This window comes from Oncorhynchus kisutch, unplaced genomic scaffold (assembly GCF_002021735.2).
Source record: "Oncorhynchus kisutch isolate 150728-3 unplaced genomic scaffold, Okis_V2 Okis03b-Okis08b_hom, whole genome shotgun sequence".
In the NCBI taxonomy this organism is placed as follows: domain Eukaryota; kingdom Metazoa; phylum Chordata; class Actinopteri; order Salmoniformes; family Salmonidae; genus Oncorhynchus; species Oncorhynchus kisutch.
The window spans coordinates 12,234,674-12,262,238 of NW_022261980.1; the positions used below are offsets into that span (position 1 = coordinate 12,234,674).

General features: G+C 45.8%; 1 pseudogene; it reads left to right on the plus strand.

Annotated features, from left to right (window-relative positions):
• The first annotated feature begins 6,960 nt into the window (after window positions 1-6,960).
• Window positions 6,961-26,979, plus strand: LOC116359682 (lactase-like protein; annotated as a pseudogene).
• The last annotated feature ends 586 nt before the right edge of the window (window positions 26,980-27,565 follow it).

A 27,565-nucleotide genomic window follows, 5' to 3' on the forward strand; every position in this document is an offset into this window, starting at 1 on the left:
CTACTAGAAGGATCACAGGCCCTGGGACACATTCATATGCTAAACACAGCTCACAGGTCACACACACACACACACATGCTGCATTATTGTAAACACACACACACATACACATACACACATACACACACACACACACACACACATGCTGCATTATTGTAAACACACACACACATACACATACATGCTGCATTATTGTAAACACACACACACATACACACACACACACACACACACACACACACACACACACACACACACACACACACACACACACACACACACACACACACACGCACACATGCTGCATTATTGTAAACACACACACATACACACACACACACACACACACACACACACACACACACACACACACACACACACACACACATAGAAATGCAGACACAAATAAACAACCACCACACACACATATACACAGAAACACAGATTCAAGCATATGTGCATTGTATCTGCACACACACACACACACACACACACACACACACACACACACACACACACACACACACACACACACACACACACACACACACACACACACACACCCTCTGTGACGCTGCGTATGTACTAACAGAACAAGGAGTGCAGTGCCAACAGTTTTACCTCCTAACTATTCAGCGTTTTTTGGGGGAACAATATGGCTTCCCTCCATGATAATAACTGCATTCAGCCTGGATGGCTGGGTGCAGGACAGACTGTATAGCACTGTAGAGCTGAATGGAACGGAGCATCTGGCTGCTACTACTCAGAATGGAGGCTTCTGCCATGGACGTCTATGGTTATTCAGATACAGATTAATGTATGTATGTATGCTGGTAAATTAAATAACTCAACCCCCCCCCCCCCCCCTCCATCATATACATGGAAATATATTACATCAGAGTCTCCTTTTGTTCACGCTGTTGGCATATAAGAGGATGTGTTATGATTCTGACCTCTCATCTAGCTAGGATGTGATAGGCTACTGTAGAACAGAACATTCTCTCAACTAGCTAGGATGTGATAGGCTACTGTAGAACAGAACATTCCTCTCTCATCTAGCTAGGATGTGATAGGCTACTGTAGAACAGAACATTCTCTCATCTAGCTAGGATGTGATAGGCTACTGTAGAACAGAACATTCTCTCATCTAGCTAGGATGTGATAGGCTACTGTAGAACAGAACATTCCTCTCTCAACTGGCTAGGATGTGATAGGCTACTGTAGAACAGAACATTCCTCTCTCATCTAGCTAGGATGTGACAGGCTACTGTAGAACAGAACATTCCTCTCTCAACTGGCTACAATGTGATAGGCTACTGTAGAACAGAACATTCCTCTCTCATCTAGCTAGGATGTGATAGGCTACTGTAGAACAGAACATTCTCTCATCTAGCTAGGATGTGATAGGCTACTGTAGAACAGAACATTCCTCTCTCATCTAGCTAGGATGTGATAGGCTACTGTAGAACAGAACATTCTCTCATCTAGCTAGGATGTGATAGGCTACTGTAGAACAGAACATTCTCTCATGTAGCTAGGATGTGATAGGCTACTGTAGAACAGAACATTCCTCTCTCATCTAGCTAGGATGTGATAGGCTGCTGTAGAACAGAACATTCTCTCATCTAGCTAGGATGTGATAGGCTACTGTAGAACAGAACATTCTCTCATCTAGCTAGGATGTGATAGGCTACTGTAGAACAGAACATTCTCTCATCTAGCTAGGATGTGATAGGCTACTGTAGAACAGAACATTCTTCTCTCAACTGGCTAGGATGTGATAGGCTACTGTAGAACAGAACATTCTCTCATCTAGCTAGGATGTGATAGGCTACTGTAGAACAGAACATTCTCTCAACTAGCTAGGATGTGATAGGCTACTGTAGAACAGAACATTCTCTCATCTAGCTAGGATGTGATAGGCTACTGTAGAACAGAACATTCTCTCATCTAGCTAGGATGTGATAGGCTACTGTAGAACAGAACATTCCTCTCTCATCTAGCTAGGATGTGATAGGCTACTGTAGAACAGAACATTCCTCTCTCAACTGGCTACAATGTGATAGGCTACTGTAGAACAGAACATTCTCTCAACTAGCTAGGATGTGATAGGCTACTGTAGAACAGAACATTCCTCTCTCATCTAGCTAGGATGTGATAGGCTACTGTAGAACAGAACATTCTCTCATCTAGCTAGGATGTGATAGGCTACTGTAGAACAGAACATTCTCTCATGTAGCTAGGATGTGATAGGCTACTGTAGAACAGAACATTCCTCTCTCATCTAGCTAGGATGTGATAGGCTGCTGTAGAACAGAACATTCTCTCATCTAGCTAGGATGTGATAGGCTACTGTAGAACAGAACATTCTCTCATCTAGCTAGGATGTGATAGGCTACTGTAGAACAGAACATTCTCTCATCTAGCTAGGATGTGATAGGCTACTGTAGAACAGAACATTCCTCTCCCATCTAGCTAGGATGTGATAGGCTACTGTAGAACAGAACATTCTCTCATCTAGCTAGGATGTGATAGGCTACTGTAGAACAGAACATTCTCTCATCTAGCTAGGATGTGATAGGCTACTGTAGAACAGAACATTCTCTCAACTAGCTAGGATGTGATAGGCTACTGTAGAACAGAACATTCCTCTCTCATCTAGCTAGGATGTGATAGGCTACTGTAGAACAGAACATTCTCTCAACTGGCTACAATGTGATAGGCTACTGTAGAACAGAACATTCTCCCATCTAGCTAGGATGTGATAGGCTACTGTAGAACAGAACATTCTTCTCTCAACTGGCTAGGATGTGATAGGCTACTGTAGAACAGAACATTCTCTCATCTAGCTAGGATGTGATAGGCTACTGTAGAACAGAACATTCTCTCAACTAGCTAGGATGTGATAGGCTACTGTAGAACAGAACATTCTCTCATCTAGCTAGGATGTGATAGGCTACTGTAGAACAGAACATTCTCTCATCTAGCTAGGATGTGATAGGCTACTGTAGAACAGAACATTCCTCTCTCATCTAGCTAGGATGTGATAGGCTACTGTAGAACAGAACATTCTCTCATCTAGCTAGGATGTGATAGGCTACTGTAGAACAGAACATTCTCTCATCTAGCTAGGATGTGATAGGCTACTGTAGAACAGAACATTCCTCTCTCATCTAGCTAGGATGTGATAGGCTACTGTAGAACAGAACATTCTCTCATCTAGCTAGGATGTGATAGGCTACTGTAGAACAGAACATTCTCTCAACTAGCTAGGATGTGATAGGCTACTGTAGAACAGAACATTCTCTCATCTAGCTAGGATGTGATAGGCTACTGTAGAACAGAACATTCTCTCATCTAGCTAGGATGTGATAGGCTACTGTAGAACAGAACATTCCTCTCTCATCTAGCTAGGATGTGATAGGCTACTGTAGAACAGAACATTCTCTCATCTAGCTAGGATGTGATAGGCTACTGTAGAACAGAACATTCTCTCAACTAGCTAGGATGTGATAGGCTACTGTAGAACAGAACATTCTCTCAACTAGCTAGGATGTGATAGGCTACTGTAGAACAGAACATTCTCTCATCTAGCTAGGATGTGATAGGCTACTGTAGAACAGAACATTCCTCTCTCATCTAGCTAGGATGTGATAGGCTACTGTAGAACAGAACATTCTCTCATCTAGCTAGGATGTGATAGGCTACTGTAGAACAGAACATTCTCTCATCTAGCTAGGATGTGATAGGCTACTGTAGAACAGAACATTCTCTCATCTAGCTAGGATGTGATAGGCTACTGTAGAACAGAACATTCCTCTCTCATCTAGCTAGGATGTGATAGGCTACTGTAGAACAGAACATTCTCTCAACTGGCTACAATGTGATAGGCTACTGTAGAACAGAACATTCCTCTCCCATCTAGCTAGGATGTGATAGGCTACTGTAGAACAGAACATTCTCTCAACTGGCTACAATGTGATAGGCTACTGTAGAACAGAACATTCTCTCATCTAGCTAGGATGTGATAGGCTACTGTAGAACAGAACATTCTTCTCTCAACTGGCTAGGATGTGATAGGCTACTGTAGAACAGAACATTCTCTCATCTAGCTAGGATGTGATAGGCTACTGTAGAACAGAACATTCTCTCAACTAGCTAGGATGTGATAGGCTACTGTAGAACAGAACATTCTCTCATCTAGCTAGGATGTGATAGGCTACTGTAGAACAGAACATTCCTCTCTCATCTAGCTAGGATGTGATAGGCTACTGTAGAACAGAACATTCCTCTCTCATCTAGCTAGGATGTGATAGGCTACTGTAGAACAGAACATTCTCTCATCTAGCTAGGATGTGATAGGCTACTGTAGAACAGAACATTCTCTCATCTAGCTAGGATGTGATAGGCTACTGTAGAACAGAACATTCTCTCATCTAGCTAGGATGTAATAGGCTACTGTAGAACAGAACATTCTCTCATCTAGCTAGGATGTGATAGGCTACTGTAGAACAGAACATTCCTCTCTCATCTAGCTAGGATGTGATAGGCTACTGTAGAACAGAACATTCTCTCATCTAGCTAGGATGTGATAGGCTACTGTAGAACAGAACATTCTCTCATCTAGCTAGGATGTGATAGGCTACTGTAGAACAGAACATTCTCTCATCTAGCTAGGATGTGATAGGCTACTTTAGAACAGAACATTCTCTCATCTAGCTAGGATGTGATAGGCTACTGTAGAACAGAACATTCTCTCAACTAGCTAGGATGTGATAGGCTACTGTAGAACAGAACATTCTCTCAACTAGCTAGGATGTGATAGGCTACTGTAGAACAGAACATTCTCTCAACTAGCTAGGATGTGATAGGCTACTGTAGAACAGAACATTCCTCTCTCATCTAGCTAGGATGTGATAGGCTACTGTAGAACAGAACATTCTCTCATCTAGCTAGGATGTGATAGGCTACTGTAGAACAGAACATTCTCTCAACTAGCTAGGATGTGATAGGCTACTGTAGAACAGAACATTCTCTCAACTAGCTAGGATGTGATAGGCTACTGTAGAACAGAACATTCCTCTCTCATCTAGCTAGGATGTGATAGGCTACTGTAGAACAGAACATTCTCTCATCTAGCTAGGATGTGATAGGCTACATACTTTGGTGACAGTACTGAATACACCTGTTGAGGGATATTATTTATAGAATATAATAAATTGACAGATTCTGTAGTTAAAGTTACACAGATAGTCATCGTCCTTTCATGGTTCAATTGTTGATTTAGTTCTGAGTGTGAATGGGAAACCCTTCTATGAAGTACGAATGATTGAGCTCAAAGTTCTCAGTCATTCATATATATACTACACTTCAATGAATGATATTCATTCGGAGTAACCAGGTTTTAAAAAGGTTTGTCTGTCTTTTATCATGTAATCCACGAAAAGCATATTTCACCATCATTTTTCAGAGTTACAGTTGAAGTGGAAGTTTACATACACCTTAGCCAAATACATTTAAACTCTGTTTTTCACAATTCCTGACATTTAATCCTAGTAAAAATGCCCTGTTTTAGGTCAGTTAGGATCACCACTTTATTTTAAGAATATGAAATGTCAGAATAATAGTAGAGAGAATGAATTATTCCATTCCTCCTGTCAAAGCTGGTGTAACCGAGTCAGGTTTGTAGGCCTCCTTGCTCGCACACGCTTTTTCAGTTCTGCCCGCAAATTTTCTATGGGATTGAGGTCAGGGCTTTGTGATGGCCACTCCAATCCCTTAACTTTGTTGTCCTTAAGCCATTTTACCACAACTTTGGAAGTGTGCTTGGGGTCATTGTCCATTTGGAAGACCCATTTGCGACCAAGCTTTAATTTCCTGACTGATGTCTTGAGATGTTGCTTCAATATATCCACATAATTTTCCTTTCTCATAATGCCATCTATTTTGTGAAGTGCACCAGTCCCTCCTGCAGCAAAGACTTGTGGAGGCCTACCATTTTGGCTGATTTCTTTAGATTTTTCTATGATGTCAAGCAAAGAGGCACTGAGTTTGAAGGTAGGCCTTGAAATACATCCACAGGTACACCTCCAATTGACTCAAATGATGTCAATTAGCCTATCAGAAGCTTCTAAAGCCATGACATCATTTTCGGGAATTTTCCAAGCTGTTTAAAGGCACAGTCAACTTAGTGTATGTAAACTTCTGACCCACTGGAATTGTGATACAGTGAATTATAAGTGAAATAATCTGTCTGTAAACAATTGTTGGAATAATTACTTGTGTCATGCACAAAGTAGATGTCCTAATAGACTTGCCAAAACTATAGTTTGTTAACAAGAGGTTTGTGGAGTGGTTGAAAAATGAGTTTTAATGACTCCAAACTAAGTGGATGTAAACTTCTGACTTCAACTGTAAATCTACATATAACATTCCTATATACACTCTTCAGCAGTTCTTCAGCTGTCCCCCTAGAAGAACCCTTGTTGGTTCCAGGTAGAACCCTTTTTGGTTCCAGGTAGAACTCTTTTAGGTTCCATGGTTTAAAGGATTTTTACATGGAACTCAAAAGGGTTCTCCCTGGAGCCAAAAAAGGGTTCTTCAAAGGGTTCTCCTATGGGGACAGCCGAAGAACCCTTTTATAGGTCTTAGATTGCATCTATTTTTTCTCCTAAGAGTGTAGAAATCAAATCCGGATATTTCAATGAATCTAATTGTAGACATAGTCCCATTGATAGGAGCCTATAGTAAAACTCTCTGAGGCTGACCTGCATGTGTATAGATCACACTGTCTGACACTCACTTTGCTTACAGTGGGGAAAAAAACAACCCATTTCCAAAAGATCTGTTTGCCCCAGCAGATTACACTCACACTCCATTGGCTTTGAATGGGGGGGGGGGGGGGGGGGGGGGGTCCTGACTGCTCGCCCAATGGGGCCCCTGAATAGAGGTAAAAACTTTTCGTTTCGCGGTGCTGTTCCTGTGACATCGGGTGCTGTAACCTCGACCCCTGAGGATCTGTGAGAAGGAATTAGGTCCAGAAACTTGTGGATCTTTCTTTCATTTTTGGATTTGTTTCCAATGGGGACAAACAGGTGGGCATGTAACTATATGTGGTCATGTAACTATATGTGGTCATGTAACTATATGTGGGCATGTAACTATATGTGGGCATGTAACTATATGTGGGCATGTAACTATAGGTGGGCATGTAACTATATGTGGGCATGTAACTATAGGTGGGCATGTAACTATATGTGGGCATGTAACTATATGTGGGCATGTAACTATATGTGGGCATGTAACTATATGTGGGCATGTAACTATATGTGGGCATGTAACTATATGTGGGCATGTAACTATATGTGGGCATGTAACTATAGGTGGGCATGTAACTATATGTGGGCATGTAACTATATGTGGGCATGTAACTATATGTGGGCATGTAACTATATGTGGGCATGTAACTATATGTGGGCATGTAACTATATGTGGGCATGTAACTATATGTGGGCATGTAACTATATGTGGGCATGTAACTATATGTGGTTCTGGGGAGAGCTAGTGATGAAAGACAGCAGGGACAGAAGGAACAGACAGAGAGACAGGGACAGAGATAGCTACCTAGATACACTGTAGGTAGGCTGTGGAAGGGGGCATATTTTTGGTCTATATTCGTAAAAACATTTTCACTCACTTTTCTAAATGAGACACTGAAGGATGTTGATGATCAGTTACTAGACCTGGGTACCTTCTGCCGGGACGGGATCAGTTTGACATGTCGCTGATACTGACTGTGTTAGACAAGTTGACGTACTTTCTGTCTTTAATTACGTTTTGCGTCAGTGTATCTCATGGCTGGTTGAAATGAGACTAGATCATTCCTTTAATCTTCATTTGGGGCCTGAGAATTATATGGTGTCAGTGTATCTCATGGTTGGTTGAAATGAGACTAGATCATTCCTTTAATCTTCATTTGGGGCCCGAGAATTATATGGTGTCAGTGTATCTCATGGCTGGTTGATATGAGACTAGATCATTCCTTAAATCTTCATTTGGGGCCTGAGAATTATATGGTGTCAGTGTATCTCATGGTTGGTTGAAATGAGACTAGATCATTCCTTTAATCTTAATTTGGGGCCTGAGAATTACATGGTGTCAGTGTATCTCATGAACTATTGCTAATTTCTGAGTTCAATCCATTCTGTAGAGATGTTTTCCCGTGTGAGTTCATTAGGATGCTTTTATCCACAGGCGTGGGATACCTGTCACCTCTGTGTAAGTCTCTGTTCAATCTTCATTTGATAATGGAGCTGAAAGGGTTTTATTTGTGTCATTTATATCAGTAATATATGAAAATATATTAGCATATTGTTTGTATCAACCCCAGAGCGGTAGAATTGTCTTGAGATAAAAAAATATCTGCAGTTTGAGCTCTGCATCATATGAAGACAATGGTGTTAATTACACAGAAGTAATTGTATCCATTAGATGAGTGTTTAAAAATGTATGATCTGAGATCAGTTTAACCTCATAGGCGTTAAAGTTGTTAATCATACAGAAGTAATTGTATACATTAGATGAGTGTTTATGTATGATCTGAGATCAGTTTAACCTCATTGGCATTAAAGTAAAAGTTGTTAATTACACAGAAGTAATTGTACCCATTAGATGACTGTTTATGAATGATCTGAGATCAGTTTTACTCGTTGGCATTAAAGTTAAAAGAAGAAGACGTAACACTTTCTATGAAAGTGCAGTGTTTATGTATGATCTGAGATCAGTTTAACCTCATTGCCATTAAAGTTAAAAGAAGAAGACTTTCTATGAAAGTGCAGTGTTTATGAATGATCTGAGATCAGTTTAACCTCATTGCCATTAAAGTTAAAAGAAGAAGACTTTCTATGAAAGTACAGTGTTTATGTATGATCTGAGATCAGTTTAACCAATGTTTATGACACTGACTACGAGTGTCCATAGTAACCGTATGCCGTATGGTTCTTCCTTCTATGTGCAGCTGTGACCGGAGACAGTGAGCCACCTGTGAGAGATCAACACCATGTCACTACAGCGGATGCTGAAGCTGCTCTATGCGCTGGTGCTGTGTGTGTCCGCCAACGAAGACTTCGACTGGACCAAGAATGAACGCGGATCATTCTACTACGGCACCTTCCCAACTGGTAGGCTACCGGACAGAGAGAAATGCAGAAGTGACTGAATCAGGATTTTATTTTAAATAAAGGTCTATTACTGACAGCAAAACATAGTTATAAAAAATATATATGATCTGCAGAAAAAAAAGATAAACAAACTGCTAAAAATATAAATGTAATGGCATAAATTAAGATGAGAAATAGAGAGCGCAAGAGAGGACGAAAGAGAGAGGCCTACATTTTATCACAGATATCAAGAATTTTATAGCTAATACAGAAGAGAGAGAGAGAGAGAGAGAGAGAGAGAGAGAGAGAGGAGAGAGGCCTACATTTTTCACAGAAATCAAGATTTTATAGCTAATGCAGAAGAGAGAGAGAGAGAGAGAGAGAGAGAGAGAGAGAGAGAGAGAGAGAGAGAGAGAGAGAGAAAGAGAGAGAGAGAGAGACAGAGAGAGAGAGAGAAAGAGACAGACAGAGAGAGAGAGAGAGACAGAGAGAGAGAGAGAGAGAGAGAGAAAGAGACAGAGAGAGAGACAGAGAGAGAGACAGAGAGAGAGACAGAGAGAGAGACAGAGAGAGAGAGAGAGAGAGAAAGGACAGACAGAGAGAGAGAGAGAGAGATAGAGAGAGACAGAGAGGAGAGAGAGAGAGAGAAAGAGGACAGACAAAGGAACAGAGAGAGAGAGACAGAGAGAGAGAGAGAGAGAGAGAGAAATTGTAAAGTATTTTCTCCCAGGAAGGAAGAGTTCTTGCTAACCTCTATATCTCTCTGAAGGGTTTTCCTGGGGGCTGGGGGCTCTGCGTACCAGACAGAAGGAGCCTGGGACAAGGATGGCAAAGGGATGAGCATCTGGGACGTGTTCGCCCCCAAGAAGGGGAAAGATCTTCCTCAACGACACCGCAGACCACTCCTGCGAAGGATATTACAAGTTCAAGGTGAATAGACTGAATAGATGGTAGACGCATTATCCCCATGTAGTCAGAAGTAGTGCACTGCAAAGTGAATCGGGAGCCATTGATATTTGAACCATATGGCTCCGTCACAATTGAGACCCTTGACATGACATCGTCAATATCTCCTAGGATGACATCACCTTGATGAAGGACATGAAGTTTAACCACTATCGTTTCTCCATCTCCTGGCCAAGGATATTTCCCAACGGAATCAAAGGTAAATGCTCCGTACCTCATAGACCAGATTCCCACTGAACATACTTCATACTCTCCACTGAACATACTTCATACTCCAGATTTCCACTGAACATACTTTATACTCCAGATTCTCCAGGGAACATACTCATAGTCCGATTCTCCACTGAACATACTTCATAGTCCAGATTCTCCAGGGAACATACTTCATAGTCCAGATTCTCCACTGAACATACTTTATACTCCAGATTCTCCACTGAACATACTTCATAGACCAGATTCTCCACTGAACATACTTTATACTACAGAATCTCCACTGAACATACTTTATACTCCAGATTCTCCACTGAACATACTTCATACTCCAGAGTCTCCACTGAAAACATACTTTATACTCCAGATTCTCCACTGAACATACTTCATAGACTCCAAGAGATTCTCCACTGAACATACTTTATACTCCAGATTCTCCACTGAACATACTTTATACTCCAGATTCTCCACTGAACATACTTTATACTCCAGATTCTCCACTGAACATACTTATACTCCAGATTCTCCACGGAACATACTTTATACTCCAGATTCTCCACTGAACATACTTCATAGATCATATTCTCCACTGAACATACTTTATACTCCAGATTCTCCACTGAACATAACTTTTAGTCCTGGACAAAGTTTAATAATCTGTGTCCGGGAAACAGGCCCTATACGTTCTCGTGAATGTTTATAGCTAATGGTAATGTCCATTTCTCTCTCTCCNCCATTGAGATTTGAACCATATGGCTCCGTCACAATTGAGACCCTTGACATGACTCGTCAATATCTCCTAGGATGACATCACCTTGATGAAGGACATGAAGTTTAACCACTATCGTTTCTCCATCTCCTGGCCAAGGATATTTCCCAACGGATCAAAGGTAAATACCTCATAGACCAGATTCCCACTGAACATACTTCATACTCTCCACTGAACATACTTCATACTCCAGATTCTCCACTGAACATACTTTATACTCCAGATTCTCCAGGGAACATACTTCATAGTCCAGATTCTCCACTGAACATACTTCATAGTCCAGATTCTCCAGGGAACATACTTCATAGTCCAGATTCTCCACTGAACATACTTTATACTCCAGATTCTCCACTGAACATACTTCATAGACCAGATTCTCCACTGAACATACTTTATACTACAGAATCTCCACTGAACATACTTTATACTCCAGATTCTCCACTGAACATACTTCATACTCCAGATTCTCCACTGAACATACTTTATACTCCAGATTCTCCACTGAACATACTTCCTATAGACCAGATTCTCCACTGAACATACTTTATACTCCAGATTCTCCACTGAACATACTTTATACTCCAGATTCTCCACTGAACATACTTTATACTCCAGATTCTCCACTGAACATACTTTATACTCCAGATTCTCCACTGAACTGACATACTTTATACTCCAGATTCTCCACGGAACATACTTTATACTATACTCCAGATTCTCCACTGAACATACTTCATAGATCATATTCTCCACTGAACATACTTTATACTCCAGATTCTCCACTGAACATAACTTTTAGTCCTGGACAAAGTTTAATAATCTGTGTCCGGAAACAGGCCCTATACGTTCTCGTGAATGTTATAGCTAATGGTAATGTCCATTTCTCTTCTCCAGCTGATCACATCAATGAGAAGGGAATTAAATACTATGATGACCTGATCAACATGCTCCTGGACAATAACATCACACCAATAGTCACCCTGTACCATTGGGATCTGCCACAGGTGGGTACTGGCTGACTGACTGACTGGCTGACTGACTGGGTACTGACTGACTGACTGGGATCTGCCACAGGTGGGTACTGACTGACTGGGATCTGCCACAGGTGGGTACTGACTGACTGGGAACTGACTGACTGGGTACTGACTGGGTAGAGACTGGGTACTGACTGACTGGGTACTGACTGACTGACTGACTGGGTACTGACTGACTGACTGGGTACTGACTGACTGACTGACTGGGTACTGACTGACTGACTGACTGGGTACTGACTGACTGACCGACTGACTGGGTACTGACAGACTGACTGGGTACTGATTGACTGACTGACTGGGTACTGATTGACTGACTGACTGGGTATTGACTGACTGACTGACTGACTGACTGGGTACTGACTGACTGACTGACTGACTGGGATCTGCCACAGGTGGGTACTGACTGACTGACTGACTGGGTACTGACTGACTGACTGGGTACTGACTGGCTGACTGGGTACTGACTGACTGACTGACTGGGATCTGCCACAGGTGGGTACTGGCTGACTGGGTACTGACTGACTGGGTACTGACTGACTGACTGACTGGGTACTGACTGACTGACAGACTGGGGTACTGACTGACTGACTGATGAGTACTGACTGACTGACTGGATACTGACTGACTGACTGACTGGGTACTGACTGACTGGGTACTGACTGACTGACTGGGTACTGACTGACTGACTGACTGGGTACTGACAGACTGGGTACTGACTGACTGACTGACTGAGTACTGACTGACTGACTGGATACTGACTGACTGACTGACTGACTGGGTACTGACTGACTGACTGGGTACTGACTGACTGACTGGATACTGACTGACTGACTGACTGGATACTGACTGACTGACTGACTGGGCACTGACTGACTGACTGACTGACTGACTGGGATCTGCCACAGGTGGGTACTGACTGACTGGGAACTGACTGACTGGGCACCGACTGGGTAGAGACTGGGTACTGACTGACTGGGTACTGACTGATGACTGACTGGGGTACTGACTGACTGGGTACTGACTGACTGGGTACTGACTGACTGACTGGGTACTGATTGACTAAACTGGGTACTGACTGACTGACTGACTGGTACTGACTGACTGACTGACTGGGTACTGACTAACTGGGTACTGACTGGACTAAACTGGGTACTGACTGACTGGGTACTGACTAACTGGGTACTGACAGACTGACTGACTGGGTACTGACTGACTAACTGGGTACTGACTGACTGGGTACTGACTGACTGACTGACTCGGTACAGACTGACTGACTGGGTACTGACTGACTGACTCGGTACAGATTGAATGACTGGTACTCGACTGACTGACTAGGTACTGACTGACTTACTGACTGAGTACTGATTGACTGACTGGGTACTGACTGACTGACTAACTGACTGACTGGGTACTGACTGACTGGGTACTGACTGACTAACTGGGTACTGACTGACTGACTGACTGACTGAGTACTGATTGACTGACTGGGTACTGACTGACTTACTAACTGACTGACTGACTGACTGATTGATTGACTGACTGGGTACTGACTGACTGACTCAGTACTGACTGACTTACTGGGTACTGATTGACTGACTGGGCACTGACTGACTCGGTACTGACTGACTGACTGGGTACTGACTGACTGGGTACTGACTGACTGACAGGGTACCAATTGACTGACTGGGTACTGACTAACTGACTAACTGACTGACTGACTGACTGATTGATTGACTGACTGGGTACTGACTGACTGACTGGGTACTGACTAACTGACTGACTGACTGACTTGGTACTGACTAACTGACTGACTGACTGACTGACTGGGTACTGACTAACTGACTGACTGAATGACTTGGTACTGACTGACTGACTGACTGGGTACTGACTGACTAAGTGGGGACTGACTGACTGACTAACTGGATACTGACTGACTGACTGGGTACTGACTGACTCGGTACAGACTGACTGACTGGGTACTGACTGACTGACTCTGTACAGATTGACTGACTGGTACTGACTGACTGACTAGGTACTGACTGACTTACTGACTGAGTACTGATTGACTGACTGGGTACTGACTGACTGACTGACTAACTGACTGACTTGGTACTGACTGACTGGGTACTGACTGACTAACTGGGTACTGACTGACTGACTGACTGAGTACTGATTGACTGACTGGGTACTGACTGACTCACTGGATACTGACTGACTGACTGACTCAGTACTGACTGACTGACTGGGTACTGACTGACTGACTCAGTACTGACTGACTTACTGGGTACTGACTGACTGACTGGGTACTGACTGACTCGGTACTGACTGACTGACTGGGTACTGACTGACTGGGTACTGACTGACTGACTGGGTACTGACTGACTGGGTACTGACTGACTGACTGACTGATTGACTGACTGGGTACTGACTGACTGACTGACTGACTGGGTACTGACTAACTGACTGACTGACTGACTTGGTACTGACTGACTGACTGACTGACTGACTAACTGACTGACTGACTGGGTACTGACTAACTGACTGACTGACTGACTGACTGGGTACTGACTGACTTACTGACTTACTGACTTACTGACTGACTGAGAACAGATTGACTGACTGGGTACTGACTGACTTACTGACTAACTGACTGACTGGGTACTGACTGACTGGGTACTGACTGACTGGCTGGGTCCTGACTGACTGACTGGGTACTGACTGACTGGGTACTGACTGACTGACTGAGTACTGATTGACTGACTGGGTACTGACAGACTGACTGGGTACTGATTGACTGACTGACTGGGTACTGACTGACTGACTGACTGGGTAATGACTGACTGGGTACTGATTGACTGACTGTGTCCTGATTGACTGACTGGGTCCTGATTGACTGACTGGGTACTGACTGACTGACTGTGTCCTGATTGACTGACTGGGTCCTGATTGACTGACTGGGTACTGACTGACTGACTGACTGGGTACTGACTGACTGACTGACTGGGTACTGACTGACTGACTGACTGGGTACTGACTGACTTACTGACTGAGTACTGATTGACTGACTGGGTACTGACTGACTGACTGACTGACTGAGTACTGACTGACTGGGTACTGATTGACTGACTGGGTCCTGATTGACTGACTGGGTACTGACGGACTAACTGACTGACTTGGTGCTGACTGACTGACTGATTAACTGACTGAGTACTGACTGACTGACTGACTATGTGACCTATAGTAACCTTCCTCCCTGTTACCACCCAGGTCTTGTGTGGCCTATAGTAACCTTCCTCCCTGTTACCACCCAGGTCTTGTGTGGCCTATAGTAACCTTCCTCCCTGTTACCACCCAGGTCTTGTGTGACCTATAGTAACCTTCCTCCCTGTTACCACCCAGGTCTTGTGTGACCTATAGTAACCTTCCTCCCCGTTACCACCCAGGTCTTGTGTGACCTATAGTAACCTTCCTTCCCTGTTACCACCCAGGTCTTGTGTGGCCTATAGTAACCTTCCTCCCTGTTACCACCCAGGTCTTGTGTGACCTATAGTAACCTTCCTCCCTGTGACCACCCAGGTCTTGTGTGACCTATAGTAACCTTCCTTCCCTGTTACCACCCAGGTCTTGTGTGACCTATAGTAACCTTCCTTCCCTGTTACCACCCAGGTCTTGTGTGACCTATAGTAACCTTCCTTCCCTGTTACCACCCAGGTCTTGTGTGACCTATAGTAACCTTCCTTCCCTGTTACCACCCAGGTCTTGTGTGACCTATAGTAACCTTCCTTCCCTGTTACCACCCAGGTCTTGTGTGGCCTATAGTAACCTTCCTCCCTGTTACCACCCAGGTCTTGTGTGACCTATAGTAACCTTCCTCCCTGTGATCACCCAGGTCTTGTGTGACCTATAGTAACCTTCCTCCCTGTGACCACCCAGGTCTTGTGTGACCTATAGTAACCTTCCTTCCCTGTTACCACCCAGGTCTTGTGTGGCCTATAGTAACCTTCCTCCCTGTTACCACCCAGGTCTTGTTTGACCTATAGTAACCTTCCTCCCTGTGACCACCCAGGTCTTGTGTGACCTATAGTAACCTTCCTTCCCTGTTACCACCCAGGTCTTGTGTGACCTATAGTAACCTTCCTTCCCTGTTACCACCCAGGTCTTGTGTGACCTATAGTAACCTTCCTTCCCTGTTACCACCCAGGTCTTGTGTGACCTATAGTAACCTTCCTTCCCTGTTACCACCCAGGTCTTGTGTGGCCTATAGTAACCTTCCTCCCTGTTACCACCCAGGTCTTGTGTGACCTATAGTAACCTTCCTCCCTGTGACCACCCAGGTCTTGTGTGACCTATAGTAACCTTCCTCCCTGTGACCACCCAGGTCTTGTGTGACCTATAGTAACCTTCCTTCCCTGTTACCACCCAGGTCTTGTGTGACCTATAGTAACCTTCCTTCCCTGTTACCACCCAGGTCTTGTGTGACCTATAGTAACCTTCCTTCCCTGTTACCACCCAGGTCTTGTGTGGCCTATAGTAACCTTCCTCCCTGTGACCACCCAGGTCTTGTGTGACCTATAGTAACCTTCCTCCCTGTGACCACCCAGGTCTTGTGTGACCTATAGTAACCTTCCTCCCTGTTACCACCCAGGTTTTGTGTGACCTATAGTAACCTTCCTCCCTGTGACCACCCAGGTCTTGTGTGACCTATAGTAACCTTCCTCCCTGTTACCACCCATGTTTTGTGTGACCTATAGTAACCTTCCTCCCTGTGACCACCCAGGTTTTGTGTGACCTATAGTAACCTTCCTCCCTGTTACCACCCAGGTCTTGTGTGACCTATAGTAACCTTCCTTCCCTGTTACCACCCAGGTCTTGTGTGACCTATAGTAACCTTCCTCCCCGTTACCACCCAGGTCTTGTGTGACCTATAGTAACCTTCCTTCCCTGTTACCACCCAGGTCTTGTGTGACCTATAGTAACCTTCCTCCCTGTTACCACCCAGGTTTTGTGTGACCTATAGTAACCTTCCTTCCCTGTTACCACCCAGGTTTTGTGTGACCTATAGTAACCTTCCTCCCTGTTACCACCCAGGTCTTACATGAGAAGTACGGTGGATGGCAGAACGCCAGCATGGTGAACTATTTCAACGACTTTGCCAACTTATGCTTTGAGCGGTTTGGTGACAGAGTCAAATACTGGATCACCTTCAACAACCCATGGGTAAGACAATACATTACCCATACTACATTATCCATAACACATGATCCAAAATACATTATCATAACACATTATCCATAACACATCCATTTCACATTATCCATAACACATTACCCATAATGCATGATCATAACACATCACCCATAATGCATGATCATACCACATTATCCATAAAACATTATCCATAATACATTGTCAATAACACATTGTATATACACATCATCAATAACACATCCATAACACATGATCCATTACCCATAATGTATGATAATGCACATTATCCATAACACATTATCCATAACACATTATCCATAATACATTATCCATAACACATTATCCATAATACATGATCCATAACACATTATCTGATTGACACACAGGTTGTGTTCCAAATGACACCCTATTCTCCATATAGTGCACTAATTTTTACATGGGCCCATAGAACTCTGGTCAAAAGTAGTGCACTATATAGGGGATAGGGTGCCATTTGGGAGACACAGTAAATGAACCAAAATCCTCCAGAAGACTACTGTAGGTTAGCTTCACCATAGGCTTAAGTCTTAGTGTACAGCAATGCAGTGTCTAGTATCTGTGGAGGACTATGAGACTGCGTGTGTAGTCTAGTGATGTGGAGGGCTATGAGACTGTAGTCTAGTGCTGTGGAGGGCTATGAGACTGTGTTTATAGTCTAGTGCTGTGGAGGGCTATGAGACTGTAGTCTAGTGCTGTGGAGGGCTATGAGACTGTGTTTATAGTCTAGTGCTGTGGAGGGCTATGAGACTGTGTTTATAGTCTAGTGCTGTGGAGGGCTATGAGACTGGAGAACATGCACCTGGACTGAAGCTGAAGGGCACTGGGGCCTACAAAGCTGCCCACCACATTATCAAGGTAGTCACTAATTGTTTATAATATAATTATATTTAATATTGTCAGTAATCTAATACCATAATATATTGGCCTAGTGTACCGTCCCCCTGATACAGAATAATATATCATTTGAACAGGCACATGCTAAGGTTTGGCACACCTATGACACTCAATGGAGAAGCAAACAGAAAGGCTTGGTTGGGATCTCGTTGTTGGCAGACTGGGGGGAGCCAGTGGACATCACCAACCAGAGAGACATCGAGGCAGCAGAGAGATATGTCCAGTTCTACATGGGCTGGTTCGCTACACCCATCTTCAACGGGGACTACCCTCAGGTCATGAAAGACTACATAGGTAAGTCACGTATTGTCAAAGCTAGGTGTTCCATTTCCACGAACAACCCACAGGGTTTAAATGAAGCTTGCCCGCTAGGCTGAGGCTAGTACTGTTCAGACCTGGCTAGTAGAAAATGTACCCAACTAGCCCGCTAGGCTGAGGCTAGTACTGTTCAGACCTGGCTAGTAGAAAATGTACCCAACTAGCCCGCTAGGCTGAGGCTAGTACTGTTCAGACCAGGCTAGTAGAAAATGTACCCAACTAGCCCGCTAGGCTGAAGCTAGTACTGTTCAGACCAGGCTAGTAGAAAATGTACCCAACTAGCCCGCTAGGCTGAGGCTAGTACTGTTCAGACCAGGTTAGTAGAAAATGTACCCAACTAGCCCGCTAGGCTGAGGCTAGTACAGTTCAGACCAGGCTAGTAGAAAATGTACCCAATTAGCCACCTAGCCTGAGGCTAGTACTGTTCAGACCAGGCTAGTAGAAAATGTACCCAACTAGCCCGCTAGCCTGAGTCTAGTACTGTTCAGACCAGGCTAGTAGAAAATGTACCCAACTAGCCCGCTAGGCTGAGGCTAGTACTGTTCAGACCAGGTTAGTAGAAAATGTACCCAACTAGCACGCTAACCTGAGGCTAGTACTGTTCAGACCAGACTAGTAGAAAATGTACCCAACTAGCCCACTAGCCTGAGGCTAGTACTGTTCAGACCAGGTTAGTAGAAAATGTACCCAACTAGCACGCTAACCTGAGGCTAGTACTGTTCAGACCAGACTAGTAGAAAATGTACCCAACTAGCCCGCTAGCCTGAGGCTAGTACTGTTCAGACCAGGCTAGTAGAAAATGTACCCAACTAGCACGCTAGCCTGAGGCTAGTACTGTTCAGACCAGGCTAGTAGAAAATGTACCCAACTAGCCCGCTAGGCTGAGGCTAGTACTGTTCAGACCAGGCTAGTAGAAAATGTACTCAACTAGCACGCTAGCCTGAGGCTAGTACTGTTCAGACCAGACTAGTAGAAAATGTACCCAATTAGCCACCTAGCCTGAGGCTAGTACTGTTCAGACTAGTAGAAAATGTACCCAATTAGCCACCTAGCCTGAGGCTAGTACTGTTCAGACCAGGCTAGTAGAAAATGTACCCAACTAGCCCGCTAGGCTGAGGCTAGTACTGTTCAGACCAGACTAGTAGAAAATGTACCCAATTAGCCACCTAGCCTGAGGCTAGTACTGTTCAGACCAGGCTAGTAGAAAATGTACCCAATTAGCCACCTAGCCTGAGGCTAGTACTGTTCAGACCAGACTAGTAGAAAATGTACCCAATTAGCCACCTAGCCTGAGGCAAGTACTGTTCAGACCAGGCTAGTAGAAAATGTACCCAACTAGCCCGCTAGCCTGAGGCTAGTACTGTTCAGACCAGGCTAGTAGAAAATGTACCCAACTAGCCCGCTAGGCTGAGGCTAGTACTGTTCAGACCAGGCTAGTAGAAAATGTACTCAACTAGCACGCTAGCCTGAGGCTAGTACTGTTCAGACCAGACTAGTAGAAAATGTACCCAATTAGCCACCTAGCCTGAGGCTAGTACTGTTCAGACCAGACTAGTAGAAAATGTACCCAACTAGCACGCTAACCTGAGGCTAGTACTGTTCAGACCAGACTAGTAGAAAATGTACCCAACTAGCCTGCTAGCCTGAGGCTAGTACTGTTCAGACCAGGCTAGTAGAAAATGTACCCAACTAGCACGCTAGCCTGAGGCTAGTACTGTTCAGACCAGGCTAGTAGAAAATGTACCCAACTAGCCCGCTAGGCTGAGGCTAGTACTGTTCAGACCAGGCTAGTAGAAAATGTACCCAACTAGCCCGCTAGGCTGAGGCTAGTACTGTTCAGACCAGGCTAGTAGAAAATGTACCCAATTAGCCCGCTAGGCTGAGGCTAGTACTGTTCAGACCAGGCTAGTAGAAAATGTACCCAATTAGCCCGCTAGGCTGTCTTTTAAAATATTGAATGGCACAGATTATAGACACGGGATAGGAAAAAAAAATGGTGTACACTCCAAAATGGTTCTTCAGCTGTCCCCATAGGAGACCCCTTTTTGGTTCCAGGTAGAACTCTTTTGGGTTCCATGTAGAACCCTTTGTGGAAAGGGTTTTACATGGAACCCAAAAGGGTTCTTCAAAGAGGCCTCATATGGGGACAGCCGAAGAACCATTTTAGGTTCTAGATTTTTTTCTGAGTGTACTTGCCTGGTTGGCCAGTGTCCAAAATCCCTGCCAATATGTAACAGGACATAGAAACGCACACGTGTCACTGTCACACCTGATGTCTCTTTCCACACAGACAAGATGAGTGCCCAGCAGGGTTAAGGGTCAGAGGTCAAAGGTTATGGTGTAATCTGGTCTCTCTCTCTCTCTGGTCTCCAGGTAGGAAGAGTGCCCAGCAGGGTCTAGGAACCTCCCGTCTCCCTGTCTTCTCTTCCCAGGAGAAGAGTTACATCAAGGGCACCTGTGACTTCCTGGGTATTGGCCACTTCACCACGCGCTATATCACCCAGAAGAACTACCCGTCTGGCCGTGGGAACAGCTACTTCACCGACCGTGACCTGGTGGAGTTGGTGGACCCTCGCTGGCCCGACCCCGGCTCTGAGTGGCTCTACTCTGTCCCCTGGGGATTCAGACGCCTGCTCAACTTCGTCAAGGTATATTACACTACTGTTAGTGTGGGCAGGTCCTACCTGCCAGACTTGGGTTAAATATATGATGTATTTGTCTCCCTGTCTCCCCACCCAGTCTCCCTGTCTCCCCACCCCGTCTCCCTGTCTCCCCACACCGTCTCCCTGTCTCCCCACCCCGTCTCCCTGTCTCCCCACCCCGTCTCCCTGTCTCCCCACCCCGTCTACCTGTCTCCCCACCCCGTCTACCTGTCTCCCCACCCCGTCTCCCTGTCTCCCCACCCCGTCTTCCTGTCTCCCCACCCCGTCTACCTGTCTCCCCACCCCGTCTACCTGTCTCCCCACCCAATCTCCCTGTCTCCCCACCCCATCTCCCTGTCTCCCCACCCCATCTCCCTGTCTCCCTACCCCGTCTCCCTGTCTCCCCACCCCATCTCCCCACCCCTTCCCCCTGTCTCCCCACCCCATCTCCCCACCCCGTCTCCCTACCCCGTCTCCCCACCCCTTCTCCCTGTCTCCCCACCCCATCTCCCCACCCCGTCTCCCTGTCTCCCCACCCCGTCTCCCCGTCTCCCCACCCCGTCTCCCTGTCTCACCACCCCGTCTCCCTGTCTCCCCACCCCGTCTCCCTGTCTCCCCACCCCGTCTCCCTGTCTCCCCACCCCGTCTCCCTGTCTCCCCACCCCGTCTCCCCACCCCGTCTCCCTGTCTCCCCACCCCATCTCCCCACCCCATCTCCCCACCCCGTCTCCCTGTCTCCCCACCCCGTCTCCCCACCTCGTCTCCCTGTCTCCCCACCCCGTCTCCCTGTCTCCCGACCCCGTCTCCCTGTCTCCCTACCCCGTCTCCCCACCCTATCTCCCTGTCTCCCTACCCCTTCTCCCCACCCCATCTCCCCACCCCATCTCCCTGTCTCCCCACCCCGTCTCCCTGTCTCCCCACCCCATCTCCCCACCCCACTCCCTGTCTCCCCACCCCGTCTCCCTGTCTCCCTACCCCATCTCCCCACCCCGTCTCCCCACCCCATCTCCCTGTCTCCCCACCCCGTCTCCCTGTCTCCCCACCCCATCTCCCTGTCTCCCTACCCCATCTCCCCACCCCGTCTCCCCACCCCATCTCCCTGTCTCCCTACCCCGTCTCCCTGTCTCCCTACCCCATCTCCCCACCCCATCTCCCCACCCCGTCTCCCCACCCCATCTCCCTGTCTCCCCACCCCGTCTCCCTGTCTCCCCACCCCGTCTCCCTGTCTCCCCACCCCATCTCCCTGTCTCCCTACCCCATCTCCCCACCCCGTCTCCCCACCCCATCTCCCTGTCTCCCCACCCCGTCTCCCTGTCTCCCTACCCCATCTCCCCACCCCATCTCCCCACCCCATCTCCCCTCCCCACCCCATCTCCCTGTCTCCCCACCCCATCTCCCTGTCTCCCCACCCCATCTCCCCACCCCTTCTACCTGTCTCCCCACCCCATCTCCCCACCCCTTCTCCCTGTCTCCCCACCCCATCTCCCCACCCCTTCTCCCTGTCTCCCCACCCCATCCCCCCACCCCGTGTCCCTGTCTCCCCACACCATCTCACCACCCTGTCTCCTCACCACCCTGTCTCCCTGTCTCTCCACTAGACCCAGTATGGGAACCCCATGATCTACGTGACAGAGAATGGGGTGTCAGAGAAGGTGCAGAGGTGCACAGACCTGTGTGATGAATGGAGGATGCAGTACTTCAAGGATTACATCAATGAGATGCTCAAGGGTGAGGAACCGATCTACCAGAGGAAATAACATCCTCTGAATATTACCTTGAAGAAAGTTTTAGCAGAGAAAATAATCTAATACTATAGAGGTTTAGTAAAACGTAAACTTTTCTTTATAACAAGTAATTGTTTTAGTGAACTGGCATCATTTTAGGACAAAACAGGTGTTTTGAGTGTGTTTGAAGTTTGCTTCACTGTCTACTCTATTGATACTGGGCAAGTGAACTCCTACAGCACCCTCTGGTGGTCTTTTCTCCACATGACAGCCCTTAAGGACGGTGTGAACGTGAAGGGTTATACAGCCTGGTCGCTGCTGGACAAGTTTGAGTGGGACGAAGGCTTCTCTGAGAGGTTTGGCCTGTTCTACGTGGACTTCCTCAACAAGAATAAACCACGTTACCCAAAAGCCTCTGTTCAGTACTACAAACGCATCATCAGCTCCAATGGATTCCCCAACCAGAGAGAGGTACAGTCAGTCAGTCACAGACACCTTGTACACACCTGATATAGGCCTATTCTATTTGGCTGTTTTGTGACAGACTTTTTTTTTAATGGCTTGTATTAATATATATTGATTGATTGGTTGGTTGGTTGATTAATACATGCATTTTGATGGTCTCTACAGGTGGAGAGCTGGAGAAGGAAAGCCACAGAGACGTGCTCCTCCAGTAACCAGCTTCTAGCTGCAGGTCAGTACAGAAGGCTACACTACACCCCAACACCACCAGACCCCAACACCACTAGACCCCATCACCACCAGACCTTAACACCACCAGACCCCAACACCACTAGACCCCATCACCACCAGACCCCAACACCACCAGACCCCAACACCATCAAACCCCAACACCATCAAACCCCAACACCACCAGACCCCAACACCACCAGACCCCAACACCACTAGACCCCATCACCACCAGACCCCAACACCATCAAACCCCAACACCATCAAACCCCAACACCACCAGACCCCAACACCACCAGACCCCAACATCACTAGACCCCAACACTGACAGACCCCAACACCACCAGACCCCAACACTGACAGACCCCAACACTGACAGACCCCAACACCACAAGACCCCAACACCACCAAACCCCAACACCACCAGACCCCAACACCACCAGACCCCAACACCACTAGACCCCAACACTGACAGACCCCAACACCACCAGACCCCAACACCACCAGACCCCAACACTGACAGACCCCAACACTGACAGACCCCAACACCACAAGACCCCAACACCACCAAACCCCAACACCACTAGACCCCAACACCACCAGACCCCAACACTGACAGACCCCAACACCACCAAACCCCAACACCACCAGACCCCAACACCACCAGACCCCTGCCTCAAAGACAACATGGCAAAGATTTTCCAATACTTGAGCTGCGATTGCCTTGATTTAGTAAGCCCCAGTACAACGGACTCAATAGAATAGTCCCGTTAAAACTTGAACTATATGAAAATATTTTACACAATGTATGTCAGTCAGCTCCAACAACTTCAGCGTGCAGGGACATCTGGCTGTCAGGGCAAACAAAGGAACATTCTGGATCTAATTGGCACTTTTCAACAAATAGTGGAACTACAAATAGTTGAGCTACAAATAGTTGAGCTACAAATAGTTGAGCTACAAATAGTTGAACTACAAATAGTTGAACTACAAATAGTTGAACTACAAACAGTTGAACTACAAACAGTTGAACTACAAACAGTTGATCTACAAATAGTTGAACTACAAATAGTTGAACTACAAATAGTTGAACTACAAACAGTTGAACTACAAACAGTTGAACTACAAACAGTTGAACTACAAATAGTTGAACTACAAATAGTTGAACTACAAACAGTTGAACTACAAACAGTTGAACTACAAACAGTTGAACTACAAATAGTTGAACTACAAAACTACATGGGAAGACATTCTCTAACAGGACTCTTCTTTGTTTGCCCCTCCAGCTAGAAGAAAGTCCCAGCAGGACAGTAAGGAACAGGCAGGGATGCCAAAGGTTTGGCCAGTGCATGATGAAGTTTAGGTAGGCCTACGTAGGACTTCATCACTTCTTCTTTTGATTGACTGACTGGTGTGTAGCAGACCTGGGTAGGAAATACATTCACTTTTCAAATCATTTAAAGTGTTGAATTTGAGTTGTGTTTCATTTAGCACTTATCGGACTATTGGCTATTTGTCGCCGAGTACATTTCTGCTAGTAGTGCAAAGTGGTGTCGTCATCTATGTGTTATTATAAATAAAAAATGGAGCCTCTGTTTGCTGTTTAGGGTGTAGACCGGGTTACTGTGTGGGTTTTATATAAACATTTAATTTATTTATTGTGTTCAATGATTATTTCAGATCCGTTGACCAGCCACATGGAGATGGTAACAGAGATCGTGGTTCCTACAGTGTGTACTCTCTGCATTCTCCTGGCTGCTGTCTTCCTCATGTTCCTGCTGCGTGGACGCTTCTAGAACACCGCTGCCTTCCTCATGTTCCTGCTGAGTGGACGCTTCTAGAACACCGCTGCCTTCCTCATGTTCCTGCTGAGTGGACGCTTCTAGAACACCGCTGCCTTCCTCATGTTCCTGCTGCGTGGACGCTTCTAGAACACTGCTGTCTTCCTCATGTTCCTGCTGAGTGGATGCTTCTAGAACACTGCTGCCTTCCTCATGTTCCTGCTGAGTGGACGCTTCTAGAACACCGCTGTCTTCCTCATGTTCCTGCTGAGTGGACGCTTCTAGAACACCGCTGCCTTCCTCATGTTCCTGCTGAGTGGACGCTTCTAGAACACCGCTGTCTTCCTCATGTTCCTGCTGAGTGGACGCTTCTAGAACACCGCTGTCTTCCTCATGTTCCTGCTGAGTGGACGCTTCTAGAACACCGCTGTCTTCCTCATGTTCCTGCTGCGTGGACGCTTCTAGAACACCGCTGCCTTCCTCATGTTCCTGCTGCGTGGATGCTTCTAGAACACCGCTGTCTTCCTCATGGTCCTGCTGAGTGGACGCTTCTAGAACACCGCTGTCTTCCTCATGTTCCTGCTGAGTGGACGCTTCTAGAACACCGCTGTCTTCCTCATGTTCCTGCTGAGTGGACGCTTCTAGAACACCGCTGCCTTCCTCATGTTCCTGCTGAGTGGACGCTTCTAGAACACCGCTGTCTTCCTCATGGTCCTGCTGAGTGGACGCTTCTAGAACACCGCTGCCTTCCTCATGTTCCTGCTGAGTGGATGCTTCTAGAACACCGCTGCCTTCCTCATGTTCCTGCTGAGTGGATGCTTCTAGAACACCGCTGTCTTCCTCATGTTCCTGCTGAGTGGATGCTTCTAGAACACCGCTGTCTTCCTCATGTTCCTGCTGCGTGGATGCTTCTAGAACACCTCTGCCTTCCTCATGTTCCTGCTGCGTGGATGCTTCTAGAACACCGCTGCCTTCCTCATGTTCCTGCTGAGTGGACGCTTCTAGAACACCTCTGCCTTCCTCATGTTCCTGCTGCGTGGACGCTTCTAGAACACCGCTGCCTTCCTCATGTTCCTGCTGAGTGGATGCTTCTAGAACACCTCTGTCTTCCTCATGTTCCTGCTGAGTGGATGCTTCTAGAACACCTCTGTCTTCCTCATGTTCCTGCTGCGTGGATGCTTCTAGAACACCGCTGCCTTCCTCATGTTCCTGCTGCGTGGATGCTTCTAGAACACCGCTGCCTTCCTCATGTTCCTGCTGAGTGGATGCTTCTAGAACACCGCTGTCTTCCTCATGTTCCTGCTGCGTGGATGCTTCTAGAACACCGCTGCCTTCCTCATGTTCCTGCTGCGTGGACAATGATAGCTGTATTTTTTTTTTCACACAGTTCTTCTCTTTTATATACATATTGCAACAGATACAAACCTGGACACCGGACACATTTTAAAACCAAACGATAGCTAGTCCATGTTAATAAAGTGTTAGCATGCATTATTATCTGGATCTTGAAAATCTCATTAAATTGCAATAAAGATTGTACAGCCTGTTTTGGAACTGTTTGACTGCTTATCGGCTGCAGGTGTTATAGAGAGAACAGTAGAAGAAGAGTCTTATATAATAGGCTATACAGTATCTACACTATAGTTTCTATTGAAACCTTAAGACTAGGCTTATAGCCTGCAGGTGTTATAGAGAGAACAGTAGAAGAAGAGTCTTATATAATAGGCTATACAGTATCTACACTATAGTTTCTATTGAAACCTTAAGACTAGGCGTATAGCCTGCAGGTGTTGTAGAGAGAACAGTAGAAGAAGAGTCTTATATAATAGGCTATACAGTATCTACACTATAGTTTCTATTGAAACCTTAAGACTAGGCTTATAGCCTGCAGGTGTTGTAGAGAGAACAGTAGAAGAAGAGTCTTATATAATAGGCTATACAGTATCTACACTATAGTTTCTATTGAAACCTTAAGACTAGGCTTATAGCCTGCAGGTGTTATAGAGAGAACAGTAGAAGAAGAGTCTTATATAATAGGCTATACAGTATCTACACTATAGTTTCTATTGAAACCTTAAGACTAGGCTTATAGCCTGCAGGTGTTGTAGAGAGAACAGTAGAAGAAGAGTCTT